Source organism: Schistocerca serialis, chromosome 1, assembly GCF_023864345.2.
Source record: "Schistocerca serialis cubense isolate TAMUIC-IGC-003099 chromosome 1, iqSchSeri2.2, whole genome shotgun sequence".
NCBI lineage: Eukaryota > Metazoa > Arthropoda > Insecta > Orthoptera > Acrididae > Schistocerca > Schistocerca serialis.
The window spans coordinates 65,893,032-65,917,301 of NC_064638.1; the positions used below are offsets into that span (position 1 = coordinate 65,893,032).

At 52.4% G+C, this 24,270-nt stretch overlaps 56 non-coding genes across 56 annotated transcripts; all 56 read left to right on the forward strand.

The window, feature by feature from the left end:
• Positions 1 to 123: 123 nt before the first annotated feature.
• Trnal-aag (transfer RNA leucine (anticodon AAG)) lies at positions 124 to 205 on the forward strand. Its single transcript has one exon. It is a non-coding gene; the product is annotated as a tRNA-Leu (tRNA).
• An 80-nt stretch (positions 206 to 285) lies between these two features.
• Positions 286 to 367, forward strand: Trnal-cag (transfer RNA leucine (anticodon CAG)). Its single transcript has one exon. It is a non-coding gene; the product is annotated as a tRNA-Leu (tRNA).
• Positions 368 to 634: 267 nt separating this feature from the next.
• Trnae-cuc (transfer RNA glutamic acid (anticodon CUC)) lies at positions 635 to 706 on the forward strand. Its single transcript has one exon. It is a non-coding gene; the product is annotated as a tRNA-Glu (tRNA).
• Positions 707 to 1,082: 376 nt separating this feature from the next.
• Positions 1,083 to 1,154, forward strand: Trnah-gug (transfer RNA histidin (anticodon GUG)). Its single transcript has one exon. It is a non-coding gene; the product is annotated as a tRNA-His (tRNA).
• A 287-nt stretch (positions 1,155 to 1,441) lies between these two features.
• On the forward strand, positions 1,442 to 1,523 carry Trnal-aag (transfer RNA leucine (anticodon AAG)). Its single transcript has one exon. It is a non-coding gene; the product is annotated as a tRNA-Leu (tRNA).
• A 6,677-nt stretch (positions 1,524 to 8,200) lies between these two features.
• Trnae-cuc (transfer RNA glutamic acid (anticodon CUC)) lies at positions 8,201 to 8,272 on the forward strand. The gene has a single exon. It is a non-coding gene; the product is annotated as a tRNA-Glu (tRNA).
• Positions 8,273 to 8,648: 376 nt separating this feature from the next.
• Positions 8,649 to 8,720, forward strand: Trnah-gug (transfer RNA histidin (anticodon GUG)). The gene has a single exon. It is a non-coding gene; the product is annotated as a tRNA-His (tRNA).
• A 287-nt stretch (positions 8,721 to 9,007) lies between these two features.
• On the forward strand, positions 9,008 to 9,089 carry Trnal-aag (transfer RNA leucine (anticodon AAG)). Its single transcript has one exon. It is a non-coding gene; the product is annotated as a tRNA-Leu (tRNA).
• Positions 9,090 to 9,169: 80 nt separating this feature from the next.
• Trnal-cag (transfer RNA leucine (anticodon CAG)) lies at positions 9,170 to 9,251 on the forward strand. Its single transcript has one exon. It is a non-coding gene; the product is annotated as a tRNA-Leu (tRNA).
• An 80-nt stretch (positions 9,252 to 9,331) lies between these two features.
• Positions 9,332 to 9,413, forward strand: Trnal-cag (transfer RNA leucine (anticodon CAG)). Its single transcript has one exon. It is a non-coding gene; the product is annotated as a tRNA-Leu (tRNA).
• A 271-nt stretch (positions 9,414 to 9,684) lies between these two features.
• Trnae-cuc (transfer RNA glutamic acid (anticodon CUC)) lies at positions 9,685 to 9,756 on the forward strand. Its single transcript has one exon. It is a non-coding gene; the product is annotated as a tRNA-Glu (tRNA).
• Positions 9,757 to 10,122: 366 nt separating this feature from the next.
• On the forward strand, positions 10,123 to 10,194 carry Trnah-gug (transfer RNA histidin (anticodon GUG)). The gene has a single exon. It is a non-coding gene; the product is annotated as a tRNA-His (tRNA).
• Positions 10,195 to 10,481: 287 nt separating this feature from the next.
• Positions 10,482 to 10,563, forward strand: Trnal-aag (transfer RNA leucine (anticodon AAG)). The gene has a single exon. It is a non-coding gene; the product is annotated as a tRNA-Leu (tRNA).
• An 80-nt stretch (positions 10,564 to 10,643) lies between these two features.
• Trnal-cag (transfer RNA leucine (anticodon CAG)) lies at positions 10,644 to 10,725 on the forward strand. The gene has a single exon. It is a non-coding gene; the product is annotated as a tRNA-Leu (tRNA).
• Positions 10,726 to 10,805: 80 nt separating this feature from the next.
• On the forward strand, positions 10,806 to 10,887 carry Trnal-cag (transfer RNA leucine (anticodon CAG)). Its single transcript has one exon. It is a non-coding gene; the product is annotated as a tRNA-Leu (tRNA).
• Positions 10,888 to 11,158: 271 nt separating this feature from the next.
• Positions 11,159 to 11,230, forward strand: Trnae-cuc (transfer RNA glutamic acid (anticodon CUC)). The gene has a single exon. It is a non-coding gene; the product is annotated as a tRNA-Glu (tRNA).
• A 366-nt stretch (positions 11,231 to 11,596) lies between these two features.
• On the forward strand, positions 11,597 to 11,668 carry Trnah-gug (transfer RNA histidin (anticodon GUG)). The gene has a single exon. It is a non-coding gene; the product is annotated as a tRNA-His (tRNA).
• A 287-nt stretch (positions 11,669 to 11,955) lies between these two features.
• Trnal-aag (transfer RNA leucine (anticodon AAG)) lies at positions 11,956 to 12,037 on the forward strand. Its single transcript has one exon. It is a non-coding gene; the product is annotated as a tRNA-Leu (tRNA).
• Positions 12,038 to 12,117: 80 nt separating this feature from the next.
• Trnal-cag (transfer RNA leucine (anticodon CAG)) lies at positions 12,118 to 12,199 on the forward strand. Its single transcript has one exon. It is a non-coding gene; the product is annotated as a tRNA-Leu (tRNA).
• A 271-nt stretch (positions 12,200 to 12,470) lies between these two features.
• On the forward strand, positions 12,471 to 12,542 carry Trnae-cuc (transfer RNA glutamic acid (anticodon CUC)). The gene has a single exon. It is a non-coding gene; the product is annotated as a tRNA-Glu (tRNA).
• Positions 12,543 to 12,908: 366 nt separating this feature from the next.
• Trnah-gug (transfer RNA histidin (anticodon GUG)) lies at positions 12,909 to 12,980 on the forward strand. Its single transcript has one exon. It is a non-coding gene; the product is annotated as a tRNA-His (tRNA).
• Positions 12,981 to 13,267: 287 nt separating this feature from the next.
• On the forward strand, positions 13,268 to 13,349 carry Trnal-aag (transfer RNA leucine (anticodon AAG)). Its single transcript has one exon. It is a non-coding gene; the product is annotated as a tRNA-Leu (tRNA).
• Positions 13,350 to 13,429: 80 nt separating this feature from the next.
• Trnal-cag (transfer RNA leucine (anticodon CAG)) lies at positions 13,430 to 13,511 on the forward strand. The gene has a single exon. It is a non-coding gene; the product is annotated as a tRNA-Leu (tRNA).
• Positions 13,512 to 13,782: 271 nt separating this feature from the next.
• Trnae-cuc (transfer RNA glutamic acid (anticodon CUC)) lies at positions 13,783 to 13,854 on the forward strand. Its single transcript has one exon. It is a non-coding gene; the product is annotated as a tRNA-Glu (tRNA).
• A 376-nt stretch (positions 13,855 to 14,230) lies between these two features.
• Trnah-gug (transfer RNA histidin (anticodon GUG)) lies at positions 14,231 to 14,302 on the forward strand. Its single transcript has one exon. It is a non-coding gene; the product is annotated as a tRNA-His (tRNA).
• A 287-nt stretch (positions 14,303 to 14,589) lies between these two features.
• On the forward strand, positions 14,590 to 14,671 carry Trnal-aag (transfer RNA leucine (anticodon AAG)). Its single transcript has one exon. It is a non-coding gene; the product is annotated as a tRNA-Leu (tRNA).
• Positions 14,672 to 14,751: 80 nt separating this feature from the next.
• Positions 14,752 to 14,833, forward strand: Trnal-cag (transfer RNA leucine (anticodon CAG)). The gene has a single exon. It is a non-coding gene; the product is annotated as a tRNA-Leu (tRNA).
• Positions 14,834 to 14,913: 80 nt separating this feature from the next.
• Trnal-cag (transfer RNA leucine (anticodon CAG)) lies at positions 14,914 to 14,995 on the forward strand. The gene has a single exon. It is a non-coding gene; the product is annotated as a tRNA-Leu (tRNA).
• A 271-nt stretch (positions 14,996 to 15,266) lies between these two features.
• On the forward strand, positions 15,267 to 15,338 carry Trnae-cuc (transfer RNA glutamic acid (anticodon CUC)). Its single transcript has one exon. It is a non-coding gene; the product is annotated as a tRNA-Glu (tRNA).
• A 366-nt stretch (positions 15,339 to 15,704) lies between these two features.
• Positions 15,705 to 15,776, forward strand: Trnah-gug (transfer RNA histidin (anticodon GUG)). Its single transcript has one exon. It is a non-coding gene; the product is annotated as a tRNA-His (tRNA).
• A 287-nt stretch (positions 15,777 to 16,063) lies between these two features.
• Trnal-aag (transfer RNA leucine (anticodon AAG)) lies at positions 16,064 to 16,145 on the forward strand. Its single transcript has one exon. It is a non-coding gene; the product is annotated as a tRNA-Leu (tRNA).
• Positions 16,146 to 16,225: 80 nt separating this feature from the next.
• Trnal-cag (transfer RNA leucine (anticodon CAG)) lies at positions 16,226 to 16,307 on the forward strand. The gene has a single exon. It is a non-coding gene; the product is annotated as a tRNA-Leu (tRNA).
• A 271-nt stretch (positions 16,308 to 16,578) lies between these two features.
• Trnae-cuc (transfer RNA glutamic acid (anticodon CUC)) lies at positions 16,579 to 16,650 on the forward strand. The gene has a single exon. It is a non-coding gene; the product is annotated as a tRNA-Glu (tRNA).
• Positions 16,651 to 17,016: 366 nt separating this feature from the next.
• Positions 17,017 to 17,088, forward strand: Trnah-gug (transfer RNA histidin (anticodon GUG)). Its single transcript has one exon. It is a non-coding gene; the product is annotated as a tRNA-His (tRNA).
• Positions 17,089 to 17,375: 287 nt separating this feature from the next.
• On the forward strand, positions 17,376 to 17,457 carry Trnal-aag (transfer RNA leucine (anticodon AAG)). Its single transcript has one exon. It is a non-coding gene; the product is annotated as a tRNA-Leu (tRNA).
• An 80-nt stretch (positions 17,458 to 17,537) lies between these two features.
• Trnal-cag (transfer RNA leucine (anticodon CAG)) lies at positions 17,538 to 17,619 on the forward strand. Its single transcript has one exon. It is a non-coding gene; the product is annotated as a tRNA-Leu (tRNA).
• A 271-nt stretch (positions 17,620 to 17,890) lies between these two features.
• On the forward strand, positions 17,891 to 17,962 carry Trnae-cuc (transfer RNA glutamic acid (anticodon CUC)). The gene has a single exon. It is a non-coding gene; the product is annotated as a tRNA-Glu (tRNA).
• A 376-nt stretch (positions 17,963 to 18,338) lies between these two features.
• On the forward strand, positions 18,339 to 18,410 carry Trnah-gug (transfer RNA histidin (anticodon GUG)). The gene has a single exon. It is a non-coding gene; the product is annotated as a tRNA-His (tRNA).
• A 287-nt stretch (positions 18,411 to 18,697) lies between these two features.
• On the forward strand, positions 18,698 to 18,779 carry Trnal-aag (transfer RNA leucine (anticodon AAG)). Its single transcript has one exon. It is a non-coding gene; the product is annotated as a tRNA-Leu (tRNA).
• An 80-nt stretch (positions 18,780 to 18,859) lies between these two features.
• On the forward strand, positions 18,860 to 18,941 carry Trnal-cag (transfer RNA leucine (anticodon CAG)). Its single transcript has one exon. It is a non-coding gene; the product is annotated as a tRNA-Leu (tRNA).
• An 80-nt stretch (positions 18,942 to 19,021) lies between these two features.
• Trnal-cag (transfer RNA leucine (anticodon CAG)) lies at positions 19,022 to 19,103 on the forward strand. The gene has a single exon. It is a non-coding gene; the product is annotated as a tRNA-Leu (tRNA).
• A 271-nt stretch (positions 19,104 to 19,374) lies between these two features.
• Trnae-cuc (transfer RNA glutamic acid (anticodon CUC)) lies at positions 19,375 to 19,446 on the forward strand. Its single transcript has one exon. It is a non-coding gene; the product is annotated as a tRNA-Glu (tRNA).
• A 366-nt stretch (positions 19,447 to 19,812) lies between these two features.
• Trnah-gug (transfer RNA histidin (anticodon GUG)) lies at positions 19,813 to 19,884 on the forward strand. Its single transcript has one exon. It is a non-coding gene; the product is annotated as a tRNA-His (tRNA).
• A 287-nt stretch (positions 19,885 to 20,171) lies between these two features.
• Positions 20,172 to 20,253, forward strand: Trnal-aag (transfer RNA leucine (anticodon AAG)). Its single transcript has one exon. It is a non-coding gene; the product is annotated as a tRNA-Leu (tRNA).
• Positions 20,254 to 20,333: 80 nt separating this feature from the next.
• Positions 20,334 to 20,415, forward strand: Trnal-cag (transfer RNA leucine (anticodon CAG)). Its single transcript has one exon. It is a non-coding gene; the product is annotated as a tRNA-Leu (tRNA).
• Positions 20,416 to 20,686: 271 nt separating this feature from the next.
• Trnae-cuc (transfer RNA glutamic acid (anticodon CUC)) lies at positions 20,687 to 20,758 on the forward strand. Its single transcript has one exon. It is a non-coding gene; the product is annotated as a tRNA-Glu (tRNA).
• A 366-nt stretch (positions 20,759 to 21,124) lies between these two features.
• On the forward strand, positions 21,125 to 21,196 carry Trnah-gug (transfer RNA histidin (anticodon GUG)). The gene has a single exon. It is a non-coding gene; the product is annotated as a tRNA-His (tRNA).
• Positions 21,197 to 21,483: 287 nt separating this feature from the next.
• Trnal-aag (transfer RNA leucine (anticodon AAG)) lies at positions 21,484 to 21,565 on the forward strand. The gene has a single exon. It is a non-coding gene; the product is annotated as a tRNA-Leu (tRNA).
• An 80-nt stretch (positions 21,566 to 21,645) lies between these two features.
• On the forward strand, positions 21,646 to 21,727 carry Trnal-cag (transfer RNA leucine (anticodon CAG)). Its single transcript has one exon. It is a non-coding gene; the product is annotated as a tRNA-Leu (tRNA).
• A 271-nt stretch (positions 21,728 to 21,998) lies between these two features.
• On the forward strand, positions 21,999 to 22,070 carry Trnae-cuc (transfer RNA glutamic acid (anticodon CUC)). The gene has a single exon. It is a non-coding gene; the product is annotated as a tRNA-Glu (tRNA).
• A 376-nt stretch (positions 22,071 to 22,446) lies between these two features.
• On the forward strand, positions 22,447 to 22,518 carry Trnah-gug (transfer RNA histidin (anticodon GUG)). Its single transcript has one exon. It is a non-coding gene; the product is annotated as a tRNA-His (tRNA).
• Positions 22,519 to 22,805: 287 nt separating this feature from the next.
• Positions 22,806 to 22,887, forward strand: Trnal-aag (transfer RNA leucine (anticodon AAG)). Its single transcript has one exon. It is a non-coding gene; the product is annotated as a tRNA-Leu (tRNA).
• Positions 22,888 to 22,967: 80 nt separating this feature from the next.
• Trnal-cag (transfer RNA leucine (anticodon CAG)) lies at positions 22,968 to 23,049 on the forward strand. The gene has a single exon. It is a non-coding gene; the product is annotated as a tRNA-Leu (tRNA).
• Positions 23,050 to 23,129: 80 nt separating this feature from the next.
• Positions 23,130 to 23,211, forward strand: Trnal-cag (transfer RNA leucine (anticodon CAG)). The gene has a single exon. It is a non-coding gene; the product is annotated as a tRNA-Leu (tRNA).
• A 271-nt stretch (positions 23,212 to 23,482) lies between these two features.
• On the forward strand, positions 23,483 to 23,554 carry Trnae-cuc (transfer RNA glutamic acid (anticodon CUC)). Its single transcript has one exon. It is a non-coding gene; the product is annotated as a tRNA-Glu (tRNA).
• A 366-nt stretch (positions 23,555 to 23,920) lies between these two features.
• Trnah-gug (transfer RNA histidin (anticodon GUG)) lies at positions 23,921 to 23,992 on the forward strand. The gene has a single exon. It is a non-coding gene; the product is annotated as a tRNA-His (tRNA).
• Positions 23,993 to 24,270: the final 278 nt, after the last annotated feature.

The following is a 24,270-nucleotide window of genomic DNA, read 5'->3' on the forward strand; positions in this document are numbered from 1 at the left end:
TGTGTAGTTAATCTCTATTCGAAAAGGGCAGTTGTTTGAGGTGGAACGGATGAGCAGCCAGTCGCAGCAGAACAGGAAGCTGTGTCGTGCACTGTTTCTACAAAAGCGAAAAGCACTGACACAGGTAGCGTGGCCGAGCGGTCTAAGGCGCTGGTTTAAGGCACCAGTCTCTTCCGAGGCGTGGGTTCGAATCCCACCGCTGCCAATTTATACTTCTCGTTTTTGTGCCATTGCGGTGTGGTCTCGTGGGTAAGAACGCAGCTCCTGTGACCGCCGTGGCGCGTAGGTAGCGTGGCCGAGCGGTCTAAGGCGCTGGTTTCAGGCACCAGTCTCTTCGGAGGCGTGGGTTCGAATCCCACCGCTGCCAATGTTTTCTAAGCAGGAGCACTGATTACCCGCGAAGGAAACAGCGCAGCAAGCCGTTAGCGTCTCTTAAATTGTCGTAGCAGCACAGTGCGTGGTGCAACGACAGGATTCACAGGCGCAGTTTGGTGTCACGATTGCTGGCGCTCGACTACACGAAATGTGTCTCGAGCATGACGTTCTATGCAGTGGAAACGCTAATTTTTGCCGTTGTCGTCAAGTGGATTGTGTACAGCTTGCTGTGTTCGCTGAAGGAGCATTTGTGTCGTTATCCGGTGTGGGCTAGTGGCTAGGATACCTGGCTCTCACCCAGGAGGCCCGGGTTCGATTCCCGGTACCGGAAATGCGCATTTTACTGCTCCTCTTATGCGACTTGTCCCGACTTAGTTTGACTGACGCTCCGCTGACGCTTGCACAAAATGACGTTAAGTACGATTCGCGGTCACAAGTGACGGCGAGAGCGATGCGACATCTGTCCACCTCTTATCGAGGCACATACCTGTGGTCAACAGAGTTGGAGGACTACAAGACATTGCCACAGGGGTTTAATGCAGCTAACCACACTGCTTAGTGTCCTAACAGCGCAGACACGTTTCGCTTGCCAGTATACATATAATGGAGACCACGTCTGACACAGCTGTGGCGAGACACAGTGGGCTGAGCTTTGCTGTGCATAGCCACTTGCATTCGCGAGAACTGCTCTCGGCGGTGCTTCTGTGGCCGTGATCGTCTAGTGGTTAGGACATTGCGTTGTGGCCGCAATAACCCAGGTTCGAATCCTGGTCACGGCACTTTTTAAAGTTTTGCCTTGCTGTCGCTGCAATGACGATTGTGACTCAGTGTTTGAAATCACGGTGCCCTCTTGATTTTTCACTCATGTTCCGCAGGCTGCAGGTGGCACTACCAGTTCATTATCAACACGCAATGCAGCCGCACCAGAGCGCGGGCAGCCGCCTGTGTAGTTAATCTCTATTCGAAAAGGGCAGTTGTTTGAGGTGGAACGGATGAGCAGCCAGTCGCAGCAGAACAGGAAGCTGTGTCGTGCACTGTTTCTACAAAAGCGAAAAGCACTGACACAGGTAGCGTGGCCGAGCGGTCTAAGGCGCTGGTTTAAGGCACCAGTCTCTTCCGAAGCGTGGGTTCGAATCCCACCGCTGCCAGTTTTTACTTCTCGTTTTTGTGCCATTGCGGTGTGGTCTCGTGGGTAAGAACGCAGCTCCTGTAACCGCCGTGGCGCGTAGGTAGCGTGGCCGAGCGGTCTAAGGCGCTGGTTTCAGGCACCAGTCTCTTCGGAGTCGTGGGCCCGAACACATCGCGCGCTCGCTCCGGCGTGTCGGGCGGTGTTTACGGGTGCTTCGTGGCGGCGGCGGCGGTTGCTTCGCGGCGCGGTTTTTCATCTGTGCTGTACTTTTTAGTGAAGTGAGTACTATGGATCACGGTGATTCCGAGGATCGTCAGAATAACATTCAGTGCGCCTTTGATCGATCGGTAATTCGGCCGTCCGCCTTCGAAATTCATAAATGGCTTCGCGAGGATTTGAATTTAACGGACAGTGACGTTCTTGGTTTACAATTGGATTCCTTTTTGAACTCTTTGTTTTTGAAGTTGCCAACTCCCGAAATGTGTGACACTCTTGTATCGGCCAATGACGGTGTGCGACAATTTAAGCACTTTGATGGCAGAATTAGTAATGTTGTGTTGTCTAATGCTGGTTTCGGTATACGGACAGTGCGTGTTTTCAATCTCCCGTTTGAAATGAGGAACGAAACGATTTCGGGTGCTTTGACGCCTTATGGGACTGTTTTGTCGGTGTCAAAGGAAAAATGGTCTGCTGCTTATCTTTTTCAAGTGGATAACGGTATCCGTAGTGTAAAAATGATAGTGAAGAAACATATTCCTTCTTTTGTTTATATTAAAGGCCAACGCGCTTTTATAACGTACAGCGGTCAGCCCCAGACGTGTTCTTTTTGTAATAGTACTGGTCATTTCCGGCAGGACTGTCCTGCGCGTAGGCGGCCGGTACAGCTGCCACGTGGCAGTAGTCAAGACGAGATGACGTGGGCAGCAGTCGCCATTGGTCCCACCCCCCGCGACGCGCGACGCGTTGAGGGAACCGCCGTACCGGCGGACGCTACTGAAATGGACACCTCACCCTCTTTGCCAATACATAGCGTTGTGTCGGAAGTGCCTGTTAGTTCTCTTTCGGAAAATGTGACTGCGTCGCAGGACGTTTCCGTTAGCGCGCAACACACAGTGTCAGCACTCGTTCCAGAACGCGTGCCATTCACAGAATCTAGCCTTGTCAATGACGCTGCGTTACGTACGGCTTCATTGTCTGCTCTGGCTGTTGAGACGCCATCAGTATTAGAATCCGCTACCTCAGTAAACTCTGTGGCAGTATCGGACTCGGTCGCGGGAGATGTGACGCTGTCAGGATCAGAACCCGCCCCTGTGTTCCCCACGCGTGCTGCGTCCGCGAGTGTGGCTACTTCCGACCATGTTACTGGCCACCGCCACGAGAGTTTTTCGTTTCCAGAGGCCCCCAAATCGCGACGCGAGCGGAATACTGCCGGCACTAGCAACCCTCAACGTCTGCGCTGTGCCAGTACTTCTGGTCGATTGGAATCGGGTTTCTTTTCCGGACGGGTTCGCAGCCCGTCGCCGGTCCGTCGGGCCGTCGTGCCGTCCCAGTCCCAACCGACACAGCAGGCTTCGCAGCGGACCCCGCAGAGTGTTGAAGTTGCGTCCCGGCCGGCGTCGACGTCGGGCCGCGGCCAGCAACGACACATTTCTCGCAGTCAGCCGGCAAAGAAAACCACCCCTGCCGACAGTAAGCGTGACGTGGCTGTTCGCCGGCTTAAAGATATTTTGAGCACGCAGGGTTGCGAAACGGACGTTGACTTGGCCATGGACGCTGTGCCGTCTGCTCAAATGCCTGTCAAACGCAAATCTGGCGACCCACACCCTCGGCGCACTCATACGTCTGTGCGTGACTCTGGGTCGACACCTTCCTTAGCTTCCCCCCCCACGGTGGTGTCCGGATCTACAGCAGACGCGTCTATGGAGTTTGCGGGCGTGCCCAAACCCCCTCCTCCCCGTGACCAGCTGGATTGGTCGGCGGATGTGGAGGAAACGGATGACGGGACTTCAACCCGTGCATAACCTGTCTATACTGCGGCGCACATTTTAACTGGTGATGCAGGCTTTCCTGTTGTCTGTTTGTTTCTTTTGTGTTTTTTTTATCTCTGTATGGCGTCTGATCCACGTCAGTGGAATGTTGTTACTGTCAATGTAAACAAAATGCGTAGTCAGTACAAGGTGTCCGCCCTGCACGCCTTTTTACGTGCCAATAACTGTCATATAGCATTTCTACAAGAGGTTACGCGTGACGCCTTGTCGTTTCTTGCTACTTTTACAGATTTTATTGTTATTGATAACGTCGTGTCATTGGAAGGAACAGGCACGGTGATTTTAGTCCGTTCTGGTCATGACGTGCAAGGTATTGACTGTTTGCCGGATGGTCGTGCTATTGCGTGTACTGTTCATGGTTTTGTTTTTGTTAATGTTTATGCACCTTCTGGTAGCACGCCTGCAAGGAATCGATTTTATTCTCAGGACTTCTGTTATTTTCTTCACCGCAATAGGGACAACTTAGTTGTTGGGGGAGATTTTAATGCTGTTATAGACGACAGAGACCAGGAGCCTAGACCCAATAGGTGTCCGGGACTTTCTGCTCTAGTTGATGGCCTCCGGCTGCGAGATACGTGGCGTGTGCTCCACCCTCACACAACGGAGTTTACCTATTTTTATCCCACGGGCCATAGTCGTCTTGACAGGATTTATGTGTCGTCCCCGCTTGTGACTAATGTTTTAGAGGCAGAAGTTCATCCAGTTATTTTTTCTGATCACTGTGGTTATGTATGTCGACTCATTTTATCTCTTCCCCGTATTCCTCGTCGGAAGCCGTTGTGGAAGTTTAATTGCAGCCTTTTGAGTGATGTATATTTTAATCGAAAGTTTACCGTCATGTGGCAAAGCGTCTTGCAGACCAAGCCTGCAGCACGCAGCACTCTTGAGTGGTGGGTGAAGGTTGCTAAGCCGGCTATAAGGGCATTTTTAATTAATTTTAGCCGCGAAGCTGCACATTGGCGTCGTGAGACAGCGCGTTTTTATCAGAGTTGTCTGCGTGATCTCGCCCAGCGAGTTACAGCCCAGCCCGAACTTCTTCCTACTCTCAAGCAGTTTAAGGCCAAACTGTTCCACGAACTGAGGCAGAAATGTGACGGCCCGGTTATTCGCAGTCAGCCGGTAGGTGTCGTGGACGGGGAGGCCTTATCTGTGTACCATCTAAATAGAGAGAGGAGGAGGCGCGCGAAGTTACGCATTGATACTTGGATCACACGTGACGGTACAAAAACCTCTGACGTGGGCCAAATTGAACGGGAAATTTCTGAGCACTTTGCGTCTCTTTTCAACGATGTCGCTGTGATTCCTGGCGCGATGCGGTGGCTATTGCAACAGACGCCAAATGTTTTGAGCCGCACCGATAGGGCTCATCTTAACGCACCCTTTACTCTTGAGGAATTAAGGGAGGCTGTTCACGGCAGTCCGCGGGGGAAATCTCCCGGTGTAGATGGGATACCGGTAGAATTTTATCTCAAGTTTTTTAATGTTCTGAGCGATACTCTACTTGCAGTTGCCAATGACATTCAAAACGGCATTGCTATACCGGCAGAATTTGAAGAGGGCTGTATTGCCCTCGTTCCGAAAACCACAGCTGTGCCGAGCATTGACAATGTCCGACCTATAACTTTGTTAAACTCGGATTACAAAATTGTGGCACGGTGTGTCGCAATTAGGATGAAGCAAGTTCTGCCGAAAGTCCTCAGTGAAAATCAGACGTGCGCGGTAAGAGATCGAAATATCTTCGATGCTATTTTGGCATATAGAGACTGTATAGGATATGTCAAAAGCGCCAGGTTGCGGACTGCTGGGATTTTATTGGTCGATTTTAAAAATGCATTTGATCGAATAAGTCATTTTTATTTACAGAAAGTCATGACCAGAATGGGTTTCGGGCTGAAGTTTACACGGCTGATTCAAAATTTTTTGCGCAATGCCACGTCCCGCGTTAGCATTAATGGCCATCTCAGTGATACGATACAAATAAGGCGTTCTGTGCGTCAAGGCTGCCCTCTATCGATGGGTCTGTATGCCTTAGCTTTAGACCCTCTCCTTCGTTCCATTTGCCATGAATGTCGGGGCATCAGAGTGGGTGACGAGCACCTAATCTGTAAAGCCTATGCTGATGATTTGGGGGTGTTTATTGAACAGACGGGTGACATCGATAGGCTGTACAGTGCTCTGAAACAGTTTGAGGCAGCGACTGGGGCGGTCGTAAGTACTAATAAGACGGCTCTACTCCCCCTCACGCCGCGCATGCGTGCTGTCCACCGTCACTGGTACTGTATTAAACAGCAGTACAAAGTTTTGGGCATTGTCCTGACGGACGACACCCAACGGATGGCGGCGCTAAACTGGCGCACGACGCTTCATCAGATTCGTGCACTGGCGAAAATCCACGCTGTCAGGAATCTGGCGCTTGGCGAAAAAGTATTCCTCATAAATACCTGTGTACTTGCCAAAGCGTGGTACTTGGCCCAGATTCTGCCACTGCCGAAAACACTTGAACGTGCCATCAAACACGCAGTCTACTGGCTGTTGTGGAAAGGCAATATTTTTAAGGTGTCCATGGACACGTGCACTTTGAGCGTGACGGAGGGGGGGCTGGGTCTGGTTGATCTCCACGCAAAATGTGCGGCGTTGTTCTTTCGAAGGACTACTGCGGTGGTTGAAAAAGGGCCTCGTAGTGTGACGGCGGTTCTGTTTGCCAAATATCGACCACATTCGGTGGCTGCTCCAGTTTTTGTTTCTGATGTTCCTTATACGGTAAATTATGTGCGCCACTTCTACCTTTATGGTAGTTACGTTGTTAGCAGCGATGTCCGTGGACGCACGGTCAGTGACATCATACGAGCACTTCGCGGGACTCCATCGAAGAATAAATGGGAACGACGGCTGCCGCAGTACGACTGGAATACCGTGTGGAAAAACATTGCATCTAAGGTCGTCCCGGCGGACGTACGTGCGACGTGGTACAAATTAGTGAACCGTACAATTTCGACGAACTCAAAATTACAGTCCATCCATCTTATCCAGTCTAGTGCTTGTGAAATGTGCGCTGAAGAGGACACTCTTGAACATCGCTTTGTGTGTCGCAAATTCAGAGTTGTTTGGGACACTGCACGTGATATGATACGCTTGATTAACAGAGTGGCTACGCATCATGTGACCGCGATAGACGCCATAGTGCCGCAGTGTAAGGCTTACCCTGTAGCCAAACGTAATGCCACGATTTGGATTATTGGACACACCATTCATTCTATGTTTTCTCTCGGATTGACTGATAAACTGGACTTCCTTACTTACCTTTGGACTGAACATAATACCGAACGCGTCCGCGCAACTTATCACGAGACTTTTTCCAATTTTTTGAATGCTGCTCTGTCTCATGTATTCAGCACGAGTTTGAATTATTCTTGATTCTGATTAATTCTTTATATATAGTTTCCCTGTCCCGTCTATGACGTGAACAGATCTAGACAGGAACGTAACGTAACGAAAATGTTAACATATTAAATTGTATGTCTCCGTCATGTTGTGTATATGTTGCTCGACGAAATTTACTGTCGTGCGTACCTTGATGCTTTCGTCGTTCTCCGTCTTCTTTTCTTTTTTGTTTAATCATCGAGTGGCCGATGTTCTATTGCTTCTTTATTTCTTTTTTTCTTCCAGCGGTGAACGCTTTTTGCTTTCCATTATTTTCTTTCGTGGCACGGACCTCTTTTGCAGCATTGTACTTTGTGTACTCTTATGCAGTTTCCTGTCGGTCTGTGTCTTGCCTAACCAATTGTTTCTTTTTTTCTGTGCTCTCGTTGTGTCTTTACATCCGCATTTCTTTTTTTACTGCTGTGTGGAAATGACCGAGGTGGTCTATCGGCGTTTTCAGTTTCAAGTTGGTTGATGTGGTGCTTTCCAGGTACGGCTTTCAATGACGCACGGGTCAAATTACTTTAAATTGAAGTTAAGGTTCTTGTTTTTTACTAGTTTCTCTAGGGAAATTTCTTCTTTTTTTTTTTCTCTTTTCCCTTTCCCCCCCACCCCTTATGTGTGCTGTTCGCTGCATACCAATACGTTCCGTTGCATTAATTTGGAGGGATTTATTCATTTTTCATTTCGCATGTGTGTTTCCACGTATTGGACCATCCAGAGGAACTACTTGCTCTTACGCAGGAATGTCTGGATCAACGGGGGAACACTCACGTTCATTGTCATCGGGGGAGCTACATCAACTAATTGTACAGCCACAGAAGCTCGCCAACGACGGCACTTATGGAGAGCGCAAGGCCGGGCTATAAGGGGAGTTGGGAGGCCCGTTCAAAAAAAAAAAAAAAAAAAAAAAAAAAAAAAAAAAAAAAAAAAAAAAAAAAAAAAAAAAAGCTGCCAATGTTTTCTAAGCAGGAGCACTGATTACCCGCGAAGGAAACAGCGCAGCAAGCCGTGAGCGTCTCTTTGTTAAATTGTCGTAGCAGCACAGTGCGTGGTGCAACGACAGGATTCACAGGCGCAGTTTGGTGTCACGATTGCTGGTGCTCGACTCCACGAAATGTGTCTCGAGCATGACGTTCTATGCAGTGGAAACGCTAATTTTTGCCGTTGTCGTCAAGTGGATTGTGTACAGCTTGCTGTGTTCGCTGGAGGAGCATTTGTGTCGTTATCCGGTGTGGTCTAGTGGCTAGGATACCTGGCTCTCACCCAGGAGGCCCGGGTTCGATTCCCGGTACCGGAAATACCCATTTTCCTGCTCCTCTTACGCGACTTGTCCCGACTTAGCTCGACTGACGCTCCGCTGACGCTTGCACAAAATGACGTTAAGTACGATTCGCGGTCACAAGTGACGGCGAGAGCGATGCGACATCTGTCCACCTCTTATCGAGGCACATACCTGTGGTCAACAGAGTTGGAGGACTACAAGACATTGCCACAGGGGTTTAATGCAGCTAACCACACTGCTTAGTGTCCTAACAGCGCAGAAACGTTTCGCTTGCCAGTATACATATAATGGAGACCACGTCTGACACAGCTGTGGCGAGACACAGTGGGCTGAGCTTTGCTGTGCATAGCCACTTGCATTCGCGAGAACTGCTCTCGGCGGTGCTTCTGTGGCCGTGATCGTCTAGTGGTTAGGACATTGCGTTGTGGCCGCAATAACCCAGGTTCGAATCCTGGTCACGGCACTTTTTAAAGTTTTGCCTTGCTGTCGCTGTAATGACGATTGTGACTCAGTGTTTGAAATCACGGTGCCCTCTTGATTTTTCACTCATGTTCCGCAGGCTGCAGGTGGCACTACCAGTTCATTATCAACACGCAATGCAGCCGCACCAGAGCGCGGGCAGCCGCCTGTGTAGTTAATCTCTATTCGAAAAGGGCAGTTGTTTGAGGTGGAACGGATGAGCAGCCAGTCGCAGCAGAACAGGAAGCTGTGTCGTGCACTGTTTCTACAAAAGCGAAAAGCGCTGACACAGGTAGCGTGGCCGAGCGGTCTAAGGCGCTGGTTTAAGGCACCAGTCTCTTCCGAGGCGTGGGTTCGAATCCCACCGCTGCCAATTTTTACTTCTCGTTTTTGTGCCATTGCGGTGTGGTCTCGTGGGTAAGAACGCAGCTCCTCTGACCGCCGTGGCGCGTAGGTAGCGTGGCCGAGCGGTCTAAGGCGCTGGTTTCAGGCACCAGTCTCTTCGGAGGCGTGGGTTCGAATCCCACCGCTGCCAGTTTTTACTTCTCGTTTTTGTGCCATTGCGGTGTGGTCTCGTGGGTAAGAACGCAGCTCCTGTGACCGCCGTGGCGCGTAGGTAGCGTGGCCGAGCGTTCTAAGGCGCTGGTTTCAGGCACCAGTCTCTTCGGAGGCGTGGGTTCGAATCCCACCGCTGCCAATGTTTTCTAAGCAGGAGCACTGATTACCCGCGAAGGAAACAGCGCAGCAAGCCGTGAGCGTCTCTTTCTTAAATTGTCGTAGCAGCACAGTGCGTGGTGCAACGACAGGATTCACAGGCGCAGTTTGGTGTCACGATTGCTGGCGCTCGACTCCACGAAATGTGTCTCGAGCATGACGTTCTATGCAGTGGAAACGCTAATTTTTGCCGTTGTCGTCAAGTGGATTGTGTACAGCTTGCTGTGTTCGCTGGAGGAGCATTTGTGTCGTTATCCGGTGTGGTCTAGTGGCTAGGATACCTGGCTCTCACCCAGGAGGCCCGGGTTCGATTCCCGGTACCGGAAATACGCATTTTACTGCTCCTCTTATGCGACTTAGCTCGACTGACGCTCCGCTGACGCTTGCACAAAATGACGTTAAGTACGATTGGCGGTCACAAGTGACGGCGAGAGCGATGCGACATCTGTCCACCTCTTATCGAGGCACATACCTGTGGTCAACAGAGTTGGAGGACTACAAGACATTGCCACAGGGGTTTAATGCAGCTAACCACACTCCTTAGGGTCCTAACAGCGCAGACACGTTTCGTTTGCCAGTATACATATAATGGAGACCACGTCTGACACAGCTGTGGCGAGACACAGTGGGCTGAGCTTTGCTGTGCATAGCCACTTGCATTCGCGAGAACTGCTCTCGGCGGTGCTTCTGTGGCCGTGATCGTCTAGTGGTTAGGACATTGCGTTGTGGCCGCAATAACCCAGGTTCGAATCCTGGTCACGGCACTTTTTAAAGTTTTGCCTTGCTGTCGCTGTAATGACGATTGTGACTCAGTGTTTGAAATCACGGTGCCCTCTTGATTTTTCACTCATGTTCCGCAGGCTGCAGGTGGCACTACCAGTTCATTATCAACACGCAATGCAGCCGCACCAGAGCGCGGGCAGCCGCCTGTGTAGTTAATCTCTATTCGAAAAGGGCAGTTGTTTGAGGTGGAACGGATGAGCAGCCAGTCGCAGCAGAACAGGAAGCTGTGTCGTGCACTGTTTCTACAAAAGCGAAAAGCGCTGACACAGGTAGCGTGGCCGAGCGGTCTAAGGCGCTGGTTTAAGGCACCAGTCTCTTCCGAGGCGTGGGTTCGAATCCCACCGCTGCCAATTTTTACTTCTCGTTTTTGTGCCATTGCGGTGTGGTCTCGTGGGTAAGAACGCAGCTCCTCTGACCGCCGTGGCGCGTAGGTAGCGTGGCCGAGCGGTCTAAGGCGCTGGTTTCAGGCACCAGTCTCTTCGGAGGCGTGGGTTCGAATCCCACCGCTGCCAGTTTTTACTTCTCGTTTTTGTGCCATTGCGGTGTGGTCTCGTGGGTAAGAACGCAGCTCCTGTGACCGCCGTGGCGCGTAGGTAGCGTGGCCGAGCGTTCTAAGGCGCTGGTTTCAGGCACCAGTCTCTTCGGAGGCGTGGGTTCGAATCCCACCGCTGCCAATGTTTTCTAAGCAGGAGCACTGATTACCCGCGAAGGAAACAGCGCAGCAAGCCGTGAGCGTCTCTTTCTTAAATTGTCGTAGCAGCACAGTGCGTGGTGCAACGACAGGATTCACAGGCGCAGTTTGGTGTCACGATTGCTGGCGCTCGACTCCACGAAATGTGTCTCGAGCATGACGTTCTATGCAGTGGAAACGCTAATTTTTGCCGTTGTCGTCAAGTGGATTGTGTACAGCTTGCTGTGTTCGCTGGAGGAGCATTTGTGTCGTTATCCGGTGTGGTCTAGTGGCTAGGATACCTGGCTCTCACCCAGGAGGCCCGGGTTCGATTCCCGGTACCGGAAATACGCATTTTACTGCTCCTCTTATGCGACTTAGCTCGACTGACGCTCCGCTGACGCTTGCACAAAATGACGTTAAGTACGATTGGCGGTCACAAGTGACGGCGAGAGCGATGCGACATCTGTCCACCTCTTATCGAGGCACATACCTGTGGTCAACAGAGTTGGAGGACTACAAGACATTGCCACAGGGGTTTAATGCAGCTAACCACACTCCTTAGGGTCCTAACAGCGCAGACACGTTTCGTTTGCCAGTATACATATAATGGAGACCACGTCTGACACAGCTGTGGCGAGACACAGTGGGCTGAGCTTTGCTGTGCATAGCCACTTGCATTCGCGAGAACTGCTCTCGGCGGTGCTTCTGTGGCCGTGATCGTCTAGTGGTTAGGACATTGCGTTGTGGCCGCAATAACCCAGGTTCGAATCCTGGTCACGGCACTTTTTAAAGTTTTGCCTTGCTGTCGCTGCAATGACGATTGTGACTCAGTGTTTGAAATCACGGTGCCCTCTTGATTTTTCACTCATGTTCCGCAGGCTGCAGGTGGCACTACCAGTTCATTATCAACACGCAATGCAGCCGCACCAGAGCGCGGGCAGCCGCCTGTGTAGTTAATCTCTATTCGAAAAGGGCAGTTGTTTGAGGTGGAACGGATGAGCAGCCAGTCGCAGCAGAACAGGAAGCTGTGTCGTGCACTGTTTCTACAAAAGCGAAAAGCACTGACACAGGTAGCGTGGCCGAGCGGTCTAAGGCGCTGGTTTAAGGCACCAGTCTCTTCGGAGGCGTGGGTTCGAATCCCACCGCTGCCAGTTTTTACTTCTCGTTTTTGTGCCATTGCGGTGTGGTCTCGTGGGTAAGAACGCAGCTCCTGTGACCGCCGTGGCGCGTAGGTAGCGTGGCCGAGCGGTCTAAGGCGCTGGTTTCAGGCACCAGTCTCTTCGGAGGCGTGGGTTCGAATCCCACCGCTGCCAATGTTTTCTAAGCAGGAGCACTGATTACCCGCGAAGGAAACAGCGCAGCAAGCCGTGAGCGTCTCTTTCTTAAATTGTCGTAGCAGCACAGTGCGTGGTGCAACGACAGGATTCACAGGCGCAGTTTGGTGTCACGATTGCTGGCGCTCGACTCCACGAAATGTGTCTCGAGCATGACGTTCTATGCAGTGGAAACGCTAATTTTTGCCGTTGTCGTCAAGTGGATTGTGTACAGCTTGCTGTGTTCGCTGGAGGAGCATTTGTGTCGTTATCCGGTGTGGTCTAGTGGCTAGGATACCTGGCTCTCACCCAGGAGGCCCGGGTTCGATTCCCGGTACCGGAAATACGCATTTTACTGCTCCTCTTATGCGACTTAGCTCGACTGACGCTCCGCTGACGCTTGCACAAAATGACGTTAAGTACGTTTGGCGGTCACAAGTGACGGCGAGAGCGATGCGACATCTGTCCACCTCTTATCGAGGCACATACCTGTGGTCAACAGAGTTGGAGGACTACAAGACATTGCCACAGGGGTTTAATGCAGCTAACCACACTCCTTAGGGTCCTAACAGCGCAGACACGTTTCGTTTGCCAGTATACATATAATGGAGACCACGTCTGACACAGCTGTGGCGAGACACAGTGGGCTGAGCTTTGCTGTGCATAGCCACTTGCATTCGCGAGAACTGCTCTCGGCGGTGCTTCTGTGGCCGTGATCGTCTAGTGGTTAGGACATTGCGTTGTGGCCGCAATAACCCAGGTTCGAATCCTGGTCACGGCACTTTTTAAAGTTTTGCCTTGCTGTCGCTGCAATGACGATTGTGACTCAGTGTTTGAAATCACGGTGCCCTCTTGATTTTTCACTCATGTTCCGCAGGCTGCAGGTGGCACTACCAGTTCATTATCAACACGCAATGCAGCCGCACCAGAGCGCGGGCAGCCGCCTGTGTAGTTAATCTCTATTCGAAAAGGGCAGTTGTTTGAGGTGGAACGGATGAGCAGCCAGTCGCAGCAGAACAGGAAGCTGTGTCGTGCACTGTTTCTACAAAAGCGAAAAGCACTGACACAGGTAGCGTGGCCGAGCGGTCTAAGGCGCTGGTTTAAGGCACCAGTCTCTTCGGAGGCGTGGGTTCGAATCCCACCGCTGCCAGTTTTTACTTCTCGTTTTTGTGCCATTGCGGTGTGGTCTCGTGGGTAAGAACGCAGCTCCTGTGACCGCCGTGGCGCGTAGGTAGCGTGGCCGAGCGGTCTAAGGCGCTGGTTTCAGGCACCAGTCTCTTCGGAGGCGTGGGTTCGAATCCCACCGCTGCCAATGTTTTCTAAGCAGGAGCACTGATTACCCGCGAAGGAAACAGCGCAGCAAGCCGTGAGCGTCTCTTTCTTAAATTGTCGTAGCAGCACAGTGCGTGGTGCAACGACAGGATTCACACGCGCAGTTTGGTGTCACGATTGCTGGCGCTCGTCTCCACGAAATGTGTCTCGAGCATGACGTTCTATGCAGTGGAAACGCTAATTTTTGCCGTTGTCGTCAAGTGGATTGTGTACAGCTTGCTGTGTTCGCTGGAGGAGCACTTGTGTCGTTATCCGGTGTGGTCTAGTGGCTAGGATACCTGGCTCTCACCCAGGAGGCCCGGGTTCGATTCCCGGTACCGGAAATACGCATTTTACTGCTCCTCTTATGCGACTTGTCCCGACTTAGCTCGACTGACGCTCCGCTGACGCTTGCACAAAATGACGTTAAGTACGATTCGCGGTCACAAGTGACGGCGAGAGCGATGCGACATCTGTCCACCTCTTATCGAGGCACATACCTGTGGTCAACAGAGTTGGAGGACTACAAGACATTGCCACAGGGGTTTAATGCAGCTAACCACACTGCTTAGTGTCCTAACAGCGCAGAAACGTTTCGCTTGCCAGTATACATATAATGGAGACCACGTCTGACACAGCTGTGGCGAGACACAGTGGGCTGAGCTTTGCTGTGCATAGCCACTTGCATTCGCGAGAACTGCTCTCGGCGGTGCTTCTGTGGCCGTGATCGTCTAGTGGTTAGGACATTGCGTTGTGGCCGCAATAACCCAGGTTCGAATCCTGGTCACGGCACTTTTTAAAGTTTTGCCTTGCTGTCGCTGCAATGACGATTGTGACTCAGTGTTTGAAATCACGGTGCCCTCTTGATTTTTCACTCATGTTCCGCAGGCTGCAGGTGGCACTACCAGTTCATTATCAACACGCAATGCAGCCGCACCAGAGCGCGGGCAGCCGCCTGTGTAGTTAATCTCTATTCGAAAAGGGCAGTTGTTTGAGGTGGAACGGATGAGCAGCCAGTCGCAGCAGAACAGGAAGCTGTGTCGTGCACTGTTTCTACAAAAGCGAAAAGCGCTGACACAGGTAGCGTGGCCGAGCGGTCTAAGGCGCTGGTTTAAGGCACCAGTCTCTTCCGAGGCGTGGGTTCGAATCCCACCGCTGCCAATTTTTACTTCTCGTTTTTGTGCCATTGCGGTGTGGTCTCGTGGGTAAGAACGCAGCTCCTCTGACCGCCGTGGCGCGTAGGTAGCGTGGCCGAGCGGTCTAAGGCGCTGGTTTCAGGCACCAGTCTCTTCGGAGGCGTGGGTTCGAATCCCACCGCTGCCAGTTTTTACTTCTCGTTTTTGTGCCATTGCGGTGTGGTCTCGTGGGTAAGAACGCAGCTCCTGTGACCGCCGTGGCGCGTAGGTAGCGTGGCCGAGCGGTCTAAGGCGCTGGTTTCAGGCACCAGTCTCTTCGGAGGCGTGGGTTCGAATCCCACCGCTGCCAATGTTTTCTAAGCAGGAGCACTGATTACCCGCGAAGGAAACAGCGCAGCAAGCCGTGAGCGTCTCTTTCTTAAATTGTCGTAGCAGCACAGTGCGTGGTGCAACGACAGGATTCACAGGCGCAGTTTGGTGTCACGATTGCTGGCGCTCGACTCCACGAAATGTGTCTCGAGCATGACGTTCTATGCAGTGGAAACGCTAATTTTTGCCGTTGTCGTCAAGTGGATTGTGTACAGCTTGCTGTGTTCGCTGGAGGAGCATTTGTGTCGTTATCCGGTGTGGTCTAGTGGCTAGGATACCTGGCTCTCACCCAGGAGGCCCGGGTTCGATTCCCGGTACCGGAAATACGCATTTTACTGCTCCTCTTATGCGACTTAGCTCGACTGACGCTCCGCTGACGCTTGCACAAAATGACGTTAAGTACGATTGGCGGTCACAAGTGACGGCGAGAGCGATGCGACATCTGTCCACCTCTTATCGAGGCACATACCTGTGGTCAACAGAGTTGGAGGACTACAAGACATTGCCACAGGGGTTTAATGCAGCTAACCACACTCCTTAGGGTCCTAACAGCGCAGACACGTTTCGTTTGCCAGTATACATATAATGGAGACCACGTCTGACACAGCTGTGGCGAGACACAGTGGGCTGAGCTTTGCTGTGCATAGCCACTTGCATTCGCGAGAACTGCTCTCGGCGGTGCTTCTGTGGCCGTGATCGTCTAGTGGTTAGGACATTGCGTTGTGGCCGCAATAACCCAGGTTCGAATCCTGGTCACGGCACTTTTTAAAGTTTTGCCTTGCTGTCGCTGCAATGACGATTGTGACTCAGTGTTTGAAATCACGGTGCCCTCTTGATTTTTCACTCATGTTCCGCAGGCTGCAGGTGGCACTACCAGTTCATTATCAACACGCAATGCAGCCGCACCAGAGCGCGGGCAGCCGCCTGTGTAGTTAATCTCTATTCGAAAAGGGCAGTTGTTTGAGGTGGAACGGATGAGCAGCCAGTCGCAGCAGAACAGGAAGCTGTGTCGTGCACTGTTTCTACAAAAGCGAAAAGCACTGACACAGGTAGCGTGGCCGAGCGGTCTAAGGCGCTGGTTTAAGGCACCAGTCTCTTCGGAGGCGTGGGTTCGAATCCCACCGCTGCCAGTTTTTACTTCTCGTTTTTGTGCCATTGCGGTGTGGTCTCGTGGGTAAGAACGCAGCTCCTGTGACCGCCGTGGCGCGTAGGTAGCGTGGCCGAGCGGTCTAAGGCGCTGGTTTCAGGCACCAGTCTCTTCGGAGGCGTGGGTTCGAATCCCACCGCTGCCAATGTTTTCTAAGCAGGAGCACTGATTACCCGCGAAGGAAACAGCGCAGCAAGCCGTGAGCGTCTCTTTCTTAAATTGTCGTAGCAGCACAGTGCGTGGTGCAACGACAGGATTCACAGGCGCAGTTTGGTGTCACGATTGCTGGCGCTCGACTCCACGAAATGTGTCTCGAGCATGACGTTCTATGCAGTGGAAACGCTAATTTTTGCCGTTGTCGTCAAGTGGATTGTGTACAGCTTGCTGTGTTCGCTGGAGGAGCATTTGTGTCGTTATCCGGTGTGGTCTAGTGGCTAGGATACCTGGCTCTCACCCAGGAGGCCCGGGTTCGATTCCCGGTACCGGAAATACGCATTTTACTGCTCCTCTTATGCGACTTAGCTCGACTGACGCTCCGCTGACGCTTGCACAAAATGACGTTAAGTACGATTGGCGGTCACAAGTGACGGCGAGAGCGATGCGACATCTGTCCACCTCTTATCGAGGCACATACCTGTGGTCAACAGAGTTGGAGGACTACAAGACATTGCCACAGGGGTTTAATGCAGCTAACCACACTCCTTAGGGTCCTAACAGCGCAGACACGTTTCGTTTGCCAGTATACATATAATGGAGACCACGTCTGACACAGCTGTGGCGAGACACAGTGGGCTGAGCTTTGCTGTGCATAGCCACTTGCATTCGCGAGAACTGCTCTCGGCGGTGCTTCTGTGGCCGTGATCGTCTAGTGGTTAGGACATTGCGTTGTGGCCGCAATAACCCAGGTTCGAATCCTGGTCACGGCACTTTTTAAAGTTTTGCCTTGCTGTCGCTGCAATGACGATTGTGACTCAGTGTTTGAAATCACGGTGCCCTCTTGATTTTTCACTCATGTTCCGCAGGCTGCAGGTGGCACTACCAGTTCATTATCAACACGCAATGCAGCCGCACCAGAGCGCGGGCAGCCGCCTGTGTAGTTAATCTCTATTCGAAAAGGGCAGTTGTTTGAGGTGGAACGGATGAGCAGCCAGTCGCAGCAGAACAGGAAGCTGTGTCGTGCACTGTTTCTACAAAAGCGAAAAGCACTGACACAGGTAGCGTGGCCGAGCGGTCTAAGGCGCTGGTTTAAGGCACCAGTCTCTTCGGAGGCGTGGGTTCGAATCCCACCGCTGCCAGTTTTTACTTCTCGTTTTTGTGCCATTGCGGTGTGGTCTCGTGGGTAAGAACGCAGCTCCTGTGACCGCCGTGGCGCGTAGGTAGCGTGGCCGAGCGGTCTAAGGCGCTGGTTTCAGGCACCAGTCTCTTCGGAGGCGTGGGTTCGAATCCCACCGCTGCCAATGTTTTCTAAGCAGGAGCACTGATTACCCGCGAAGGAAACAGCGCAGCAAGCCGTGAGCGTCTCTTTCTTAAATTGTCGTAGCAGCACAGTGCGTGGTGCAACGACAGGATTCACACGCGCAGTTTGGTGTCACGATTGCTGGCGCTCGTCTCCACGAAATGTGTCTCGAGCATGACGTTCTATGCAGTGGAAACGCTAATTTTTGCCGTTGTCGTCAAGTGGATTGTGTACAGCTTGCTGTGTTCGCTGGAGGAGCACTTGTGTCGTTATCCGGTGTGGTCTAGTGGCTAGGATACCTGGCTCTCACCCAGGAGGCCCGGGTTCGATTCCCGGTACCGGAAATACGCATTTTACTGCTCCTCTTATGCGACTTGTCCCGACTTAGCTCGACTGACGCTCCGCTGACGCTTGCACAAAATGACGTTAAGTACGATTCGCGGTCACAAGTGACGGCGAGAGCGATGCGACATCTGTCCACCTCTTATCGAGGCACATACCTGTGGTCAACAGAGTTGGAGGACTACAAGACATTGCCACAGGGGTTTAATGCAGCTAACCACACTGCTTAGTGTCCTAACAGCGCAGAAACGTTTCGCTTGCCAGTATACATATAATGGAGACCACGTCTGACACAGCTGTGGCGAGACACAGTGGGCTGAGCTTTGCTGTGCATAGCCACTTGCATTCGCGAGAACTGCTCTCGGCGGTGCTTCTGTGGCCGTGATCGTCTAGTGGTTAGGACATTGCGTTGTGGCCGCAATAACCCAGGTTCGAATCCTGGTCACGGCACTTTTTAAAGTTTTGCCTTGCTGTCGCTGTAATGACGATTGTGACTCAGTGTTTGAAATCACGGTGCCCTCTTGATTTTTCACTCATGTTCCGCAGGCTGCAGGTGGCACTACCAGTTCATTATCAACACGCAATGCAGCCGCACCAGAGCGCGGGCAGCCGCCTGTGTAGTTAATCTCTATTCGAAAAGGGCAGTTGTTTGAGGTGGAACGGATGAGCAGCCAGTCGCAGCAGAACAGGAAGCTGTGTCGTGCACTGTTTCTACAAAAGCGAAAAGCGCTGACACAGGTAGCGTGGCCGAGCGGTCTAAGGCGCTGGTTTAAGGCACCAGTCTCTTCCGAGGCGTGGGTTCGAATCCCACCGCTGCCAATTTTTACTTCTCGTTTTTGTGCCATTGCGGTGTGGTCTCGTGGGTAAGAACGCAGCTCCTCTGACCGCCGTGGCGCGTAGGTAGCGTGGCCGAGCGGTCTAAGGCGCTGGTTTCAGGCACCAGTCTCTTCGGAGGCGTGGGTTCGAATCCCACCGCTGCCAGTTTTTACTTCTCGTTTTTGTGCCATTGCGGTGTGGTCTCGTGGGTAAGAACGCAGCTCCTGTGACCGCCGTGGCGCGTAGGTAGCGTGGCCGAGCGTTCTAAGGCGCTGGTTTCAGGCACCAGTCTCTTCGGAGGCGTGGGTTCGAATCCCACCGCTGCCAATGTTTTCTAAGCAGGAGCACTGATTACCCGCGAAGGAAACAGCGCAGCAAGCCGTGAGCGTCTCTTTCTTAAATTGTCGTAGCAGCACAGTGCGTGGTGCAACGACAGGATTCACAGGCGCAGTTTGGTGTCACGATTGCTGGCGCTCGACTCCACGAAATGTGTCTCGAGCATGACGTTCTATGCAGTGGAAACGCTAATTTTTGCCGTTGTCGTCAAGTGGATTGTGTACAGCTTGCTGTGTTCGCTGGAGGAGCATTTGTGTCGTTATCCGGTGTGGTCTAGTGGCTAGGATACCTGGCTCTCACCCAGGAGGCCCGGGTTCGATTCCCGGTACCGGAAATACGCATTTTACTGCTCCTCTTATGCGACTTAGCTCGACTGACGCTCCGCTGACGCTTGCACAAAATGACGTTAAGTACGATTGGCGGTCACAAGTGACGGCGAGAGCGATGCGACATCTGTCCACCTCTTATCGAGGCACATACCTGTGGTCAACAGAGTTGGAGGACTACAAGACATTGCCACAGGGGTTTAATGCAGCTAACCACACTCCTTAGGGTCCTAACAGCGCAGACACGTTTCGTTTGCCAGTATACATATAATGGAGACCACGTCTGACACAGCTGTGGCGAGACACAGTGGGCTGAGCTTTGCTGTGCATAGCCACTTGCATTCGCGAGAACTGCTCTCGGCGGTGCTTCTGTGGCCGTGATCGTCTAGTGGTTAGGACATTGCGTTGTGGCCGCAATAACCCAGGTTCGAATCCTGGTCACGGCACTTTTTAAAGTTTTGCCTTGCTGTCGCTGCAATGACGATTGTGACTCAGTGTTTGAAATCACGGTGCCCTCTTGATTTTTCACTCATGTTCCGCAGGCTGCAGGTGGCACTACCAGTTCATTATCAACACGCAATGCAGCCGCACCAGAGCGCGGGCAGCCGCCTGTGTAGTTAATCTCTATTCGAAAAGGGCAGTTGTTTGAGGTGGAACGGATGAGCAGCCAGTCGCAGCAGAACAGGAAGCTGTGTCGTGCACTGTTTCTACAAAAGCGAAAAGCACTGACACAGGTAGCGTGGCCGAGCGGTCTAAGGCGCTGGTTTAAGGCACCAGTCTCTTCGGAGGCGTGGGTTCGAATCCCACCGCTGCCAGTTTTTACTTCTCGTTTTTGTGCCATTGCGGTGTGGTCTCGTGGGTAAGAACGCAGCTCCTGTGACCGCCGTGGCGCGTAGGTAGCGTGGCCGAGCGGTCTAAGGCGCTGGTTTCAGGCACCAGTCTCTTCGGAGGCGTGGGTTCGAATCCCACCGCTGCCAATGTTTTCTAAGCAGGAGCACTGATTACCCGCGAAGGAAACAGCGCAGCAAGCCGTGAGCGTCTCTTTCTTAAATTGTCGTAGCAGCACAGTGCGTGGTGCAACGACAGGATTCACAGGCGCAGTTTGGTGTCACGATTGCTGGCGCTCGACTCCACGAAATGTGTCTCGAGCATGACGTTCTATGCAGTGGAAACGCTAATTTTTGCCGTTGTCGTCAAGTGGATTGTGTACAGCTTGCTGTGTTCGCTGGAGGAGCATTTGTGTCGTTATCCGGTGTGGTCTAGTGGCTAGGATACCTGGCTCTCACCCAGGAGGCCCGGGTTCGATTCCCGGTACCGGAAATACGCATTTTACTGCTCCTCTTATGCGACTTAGCTCGACTGACGCTCCGCTGACGCTTGCACAAAATGACGTTAAGTACGTTTGGCGGTCACAAGTGACGGCGAGAGCGATGCGACATCTGTCCACCTCTTATCGAGGCACATACCTGTGGTCAACAGAGTTGGAGGACTACAAGACATTGCCACAGGGGTTTAATGCAGCTAACCACACTCCTTAGGGTCCTAACAGCGCAGACACGTTTCGTTTGCCAGTATACATATAATGGAGACCACGTCTGACACAGCTGTGGCGAGACACAGTGGGCTGAGCTTTGCTGTGCATAGCCACTTGCATTCGCGAGAACTGCTCTCGGCGGTGCTTCTGTGGCCGTGATCGTCTAGTGGTTAGGACATTGCGTTGTGGCCGCAATAACCCAGGTTCGAATCCTGGTCACGGCACTTTTTAAAGTTTTGCCTTGCTGTCGCTGCAATGACGATTGTGACTCAGTGTTTGAAATCACGGTGCCCTCTTGATTTTTCACTCATGTTCCGCAGGCTGCAGGTGGCACTACCAGTTCATTATCAACACGCAATGCAGCCGCACCAGAGCGCGGGCAGCCGCCTGTGTAGTTAATCTCTATTCGAAAAGGGCAGTTGTTTGAGGTGGAACGGATGAGCAGCCAGTCGCAGCAGAACAGGAAGCTGTGTCGTGCACTGTTTCTACAAAAGCGAAAAGCACTGACACAGGTAGCGTGGCCGAGCGGTCTAAGGCGCTGGTTTAAGGCACCAGTCTCTTCGGAGGCGTGGGTTCGAATCCCACCGCTGCCAGTTTTTACTTCTCGTTTTTGTGCCATTGCGGTGTGGTCTCGTGGGTAAGAACGCAGCTCCTGTGACCGCCGTGGCGCGTAGGTAGCGTGGCCGAGCGGTCTAAGGCGCTGGTTTCAGGCACCAGTCTCTTCGGAGGCGTGGGTTCGAATCCCACCGCTGCCAATGTTTTCTAAGCAGGAGCACTGATTACCCGCGAAGGAAACAGCGCAGCAAGCCGTGAGCGTCTCTTTCTTAAATTGTCGTAGCAGCACAGTGCGTGGTGCAACGACAGGATTCACACGCGCAGTTTGGTGTCACGATTGCTGGCGCTCGTCTCCACGAAATGTGTCTCGAGCATGACGTTCTATGCAGTGGAAACGCTAATTTTTGCCGTTGTCGTCAAGTGGATTGTGTACAGCTTGCTGTGTTCGCTGGAGGAGCACTTGTGTCGTTATCCGGTGTGGTCTAGTGGCTAGGATACCTGGCTCTCACCCAGGAGGCCCGGGTTCGATTCCCGGTACCGGAAATACGCATTTTACTGCTCCTCTTATGCGACTTGTCCCGACTTAGCTCGACTGACGCTCCGCTGACGCTTGCACAAAATGACGTTAAGTACGATTCGCGGTCACAAGTGACGGCGAGAGCGATGCGACATCTGTCCACCTCTTATCGAGGCACATACCTGTGGTCAACAGAGTTGGAGGACTACAAGACATTGCCACAGGGGTTTAATGCAGCTAACCACACTGCTTAGTGTCCTAACAGCGCAGAAACGTTTCGCTTGCCAGTATACATATAATGGAGACCACGTCTGACACAGCTGTGGCGAGACACAGTGGGCTGAGCTTTGCTGTGCATAGCCACTTGCATTCGCGAGAACTGCTCTCGGCGGTGCTTCTGTGGCCGTGATCGTCTAGTGGTTAGGACATTGCGTTGTGGCCGCAATAACCCAGGTTCGAATCCTGGTCACGGCACTTTTTAAAGTTTTGCCTTGCTGTCGCTGCAATGACGATTGTGACTCAGTGTTTGAAATCACGGTGCCCTCTTGATTTTTCACTCATGTTCCGCAGGCTGCAGGTGGCACTACCAGTTCATTATCAACACGCAATGCAGCCGCACCAGAGCGCGGGCAGCCGCCTGTGTAGTTAATCTCTATTCGAAAAGGGCAGTTGTTTGAGGTGGAACGGATGAGCAGCCAGTCGCAGCAGAACAGGAAGCTGTGTCGTGCACTGTTTCTACAAAAGCGAAAAGCGCTGACACAGGTAGCGTGGCCGAGCGGTCTAAGGCGCTGGTTTAAGGCACCAGTCTCTTCCGAGGCGTGGGTTCGAATCCCACCGCTGCCAATTTTTACTTCTCGTTTTTGTGCCATTGCGGTGTGGTCTCGTGGGTAAGAACGCAGCTCCTCTGACCGCCGTGGCGCGTAGGTAGCGTGGCCGAGCGGTCTAAGGCGCTGGTTTCAGGCACCAGTCTCTTCGGAGGCGTGGGTTCGAATCCCACCGCTGCCAGTTTTTACTTCTCGTTTTTGTGCCATTGCGGTGTGGTCTCGTGGGTAAGAACGCAGCTCCTGTGACCGCCGTGGCGCGTAGGTAGCGTGGCCGAGCGGTCTAAGGCGCTGGTTTCAGGCACCAGTCTCTTCGGAGGCGTGGGTTCGAATCCCACCGCTGCCAATGTTTTCTAAGCAGGAGCACTGATTACCCGCGAAGGAAACAGCGCAGCAAGCCGTGAGCGTCTCTTTCTTAAATTGTCGTAGCAGCACAGTGCGTGGTGCAACGACAGGATTCACAGGCGCAGTTTGGTGTCACGATTGCTGGCGCTCGACTCCACGAAATGTGTCTCGAGCATGACGTTCTATGCAGTGGAAACGCTAATTTTTGCCGTTGTCGTCAAGTGGATTGTGTACAGCTTGCTGTGTTCGCTGGAGGAGCATTTGTGTCGTTATCCGGTGTGGTCTAGTGGCTAGGATACCTGGCTCTCACCCAGGAGGCCCGGGTTCGATTCCCGGTACCGGAAATACGCATTTTACTGCTCCTCTTATGCGACTTAGCTCGACTGACGCTCCGCTGACGCTTGCACAAAATGACGTTAAGTACGATTGGCGGTCACAAGTGACGGCGAGAGCGATGCGACATCTGTCCACCTCTTATCGAGGCACATACCTGTGGTCAACAGAGTTGGAGGACTACAAGACATTGCCACAGGGGTTTAATGCAGCTAACCACACTCCTTAGGGTCCTAACAGCGCAGACACGTTTCGTTTGCCAGTATACATATAATGGAGACCACGTCTGACACAGCTGTGGCGAGACACAGTGGGCTGAGCTTTGCTGTGCATAGCCACTTGCATTCGCGAGAACTGCTCTCGGCGGTGCTTCTGTGGCCGTGATCGTCTAGTGGTTAGGACATTGCGTTGTGGCCGCAATAACCCAGGTTCGAATCCTGGTCACGGCACTTTTTAAAGTTTTGCCTTGCTGTCGCTGCAATGACGATTGTGACTCAGTGTTTGAAATCACGGTGCCCTCTTGATTTTTCACTCATGTTCCGCAGGCTGCAGGTGGCACTACCAGTTCATTATCAACACGCAATGCAGCCGCACCAGAGCGCGGGCAGCCGCCTGTGTAGTTAATCTCTATTCGAAAAGGGCAGTTGTTTGAGGTGGAACGGATGAGCAGCCAGTCGCAGCAGAACAGGAAGCTGTGTCGTGCACTGTTTCTACAAAAGCGAAAAGC